This window comes from Heterocephalus glaber, unplaced genomic scaffold, assembly GCF_053883595.1.
Source record: "Heterocephalus glaber isolate CG9 unplaced genomic scaffold, H.glaber_assembly_v1.0 deba00000943, whole genome shotgun sequence".
NCBI classification, from domain to species: domain Eukaryota; kingdom Metazoa; phylum Chordata; class Mammalia; order Rodentia; family Bathyergidae; genus Heterocephalus; species Heterocephalus glaber.
In genome coordinates, this window is record NW_028258175.1 from 3,068,792 (window position 1) to 3,071,817 (window position 3,026).

General features: G+C 53.7%; 1 protein-coding gene across 23 annotated transcripts in view; it reads left to right on the forward strand.

Annotated features, from left to right (window-relative positions):
• Hrct1 (histidine rich carboxyl terminus 1) overlaps positions 1-3,026 on the forward strand; it is a 255,785-nt gene that overhangs the window by 75,605 nt on the left and 177,154 nt on the right. The window lies entirely within an intron of this gene.

Sequence of the window (3,026 nt, forward strand, 5' to 3'; positions counted from 1 at the left end):
TGCTATTACAGCGCCAAGTTACATCAGAGGCCTTGCCTGGAGGGAGGAGCTGGGTGGAAGAGGGGCTCTAGGCCCAGCAGGCGAGCTCCACCCTCCTAAAAACTTCCCAGCTGCACTAGTGTCGCCACCCTCTGTCTCCTGGCTGAGGTAGTGGCAAGGCTGGAGAGAACACCACAAATAGGAGTTTACTCCAAATCCCTTGCCAGATTTCCAAGGCCCTCCCTGGTTTGGTTTTCTCAGCCGCACCTTGTACCATACCCTACTCCTTCCCCACATGGAAGGGAAATCCTCCGAGCACACCCAGTCACACCATTTTTCATGTTCCAAGATCTGACCTGCCGCAGGGCCTTTGCACAGGCTATTCCTATTACCTGGAATGCTTTCCCTCTGCTTCCTCATCCTTTAAGCTTGAGTTTAAGAAACCTTTCCAGAGAAGCCTCCTTTGATTCACCAGGAAGAACCTTCTACCTATTTTTATGCCCCTTCGTAATTTATGTTCCTTGGGACATCTTTATGTGTTATATGTACTTATGGTCAGTTCCCTCCATCAGAAGATGGACTTGATGAGGGCAAAGATTTTGATTTCTTATTCTCTGCTCAGCCCCCAGTGTCCAGCACACTGCCTGGCTCATAATAGATACTTATTAGATGGTGATTAAATGAATAAAGAAATGAACTGCCTGGCTTATGCATCCCAGTCACCTAGGGAACTTAACAAAGACCACATCAGCATTGCCTGGGACAGTGGCTCTCTGCCCTGGCTACTTATTAGAATCACCTAGGGCGGTCTGGGGCCCCCACAAGAGGTCCAGAGTTAGCTGGTTTGAGACAAGGTTTTGGAGGTAGAATTAAAGAGCAATCTCTGCAGGTAATTGCAAAGCGCAGCTGACATGAAGAATCACACTAGGTAGAGTGGTGCAGCTGGCCACGGATTTCCTGGGTGACCGGAATGGCAGCCCTGAAGGAGCGGCCCTGTCTTAGTCACTCTCCTCACTGCTGAGACACAATACCTGGCACCTGCAATTTAAAGGAGGAGAGGTTTAGCTTGGTTCATGTTTTTAGTCTGCAGCTGGCCAGCTCCAGGGAAGAAAGGCAGGCAGAGGGTCTGGCAGAGGGAGGCTGCTCATGCCACGGCAGCCAGGAAGCTGAGGGTGAAGGTGGGGCTGGGAAGGAGGTGCACCCTCCAGGTCTCCCCGCAGTGACTGCCTCTTACCCCAGACCCCCCCCCCCATCTGCGAGCCAGCCTTAGCACCCCATAAACCTTCAACAAGACCTGCCTCTGAGCCCGAGAGGCTTTGGGGAGACATTTAGTTATAGACCACAGCAGGTACCTTCCATAGAAAGGAACTCGTGTATCAGTGATTAGTAGATACTTAACAGCTGCTTATTGAGTAATTGATTGAATAAATTAAGATATCCATTGATCTGTGAAAAGTTCTCAGGTGGGTTTTAAAGGCTGTGAGAATTCATTGAATTTGTATTCAACAATTGCAAGGAGCTACCTACACATTTTCTGTCCCCGAAGGAAAGAGTTCTAGCTTTTGTCAAATTCTTGAGTTTCTCAGAAAGACGGAAAGATCTTCCCAAATCAGAAAATCAGGAAGAAGAGAGATGTGATGCATCTCTTACCTTCTCATGCAGGGGGCAGTGGCTGGTGCTTAGCCTGGCTCTGGTGGGGGCTAGAGGACGCAGCTTATTCTGCTTGGGATTCAGGGTGGGCAGAGAAGGAAGGGGCTCCTTGGAGACAGAGTGGCTCAGCCCCTGGACAGCCATCAGCACCCTGAGCGATAATTATCACTGTTGTCCTTATTGTGAATTCTTTCCCCACTGCCTGAGGCCCTGCAGCCTCCCTCCGTGTACTTGGAGACCTCCTCTGTCCAGAAACCCTGATCCTCCCAGGTTGGGGAGGGGACATCTCCTCACCACCTGATTTCCGATCCCCAGGACCTGGTGCTTCCTCCAGGGGACAGTGGCCTTGTGGTGATACCTAGAGTAAGGGAGGTGCTGGGACCCAACAGCTGTGGGAAGCAGGGACAAGATTAGCCCTTTAGGACTGGCATGAGAAAAGGAGGGGGTCGGGCTCCCAGGCAAGTAGGCTGGGGCTCCAAACTGGCTTTTTTCCCCGCACAAATGCAGAGCAGGGCAGACTTCCCAGAGCTGGGGATTCATGGTGAGCTTGCTGGCCCCCATGCTGCAGCCCTCGTCCTCGGGCCGGCGCCCTGGCCCTGCTGCATTATAGGGCTGGGGAGAATCCGAGAGGCTGGTCTAGGGCGAATGGCAGAGTCCTTGCCGTCTCAGAGCCCTTCTGCTGCATGTGGGATGCCGCGTCTGCAGCCTGTGAATACAAGTGAGGCCCAGCTGTGAATACAGCTGCGCGTACTCCCGCACACTGGGCCTCTTGTATCAGTTCCTGCTTGTGAGTTCCAGCATTTGCACGCCTGCCTGTCCCCTCAGAAGGCCCCCGAGGTTGGCACCCATACTCTGTCTCGGCCTCCACTGTTGTGCTGTGCCCGAGGGCACAGCCTGCCCAGGTATCCTCTGGGGCCGAAGGTCCCCACGACTCAAGCAGCATCTTCCTGCCCACAGGGACAGGTGGTGGCTGGTGTTTCCCCCAGGGCTCGGGCCTCACAGGCAACCACACACCAGGCTGCTTTTCTGTTTCCAGTCTTTACCCCTCTGCCTGCAGGCGCACTGTGCTCTTCCTCCAGCTTCTCTTTCCCTGGCGGACATCAGCTTCACCCTGACAGTGGGTAACCACAGGACCCAGCAGCCAGGGCTCATGCCAGAAGCCTGGTTGCAATCCACTGTCTGTGGGTCCCAGAGTCCAAGGGTCCGCCTTCCCTGGCGTGGCAGATGATGCTGTGTTCATCGGACCTTCTCACTTCTTTGCTGGCCCCTAGGAGAAGCCCACTTCCCACCTCCTTGCCTCTAGGTGGCTGCAGAATGTGGGCAGAGGGGATGTTCATTCTCCAGTCTCTGTCTGTAATGCACCCCCTGGAAATGTCCTCCTTTTCCTTTTCTTCAAG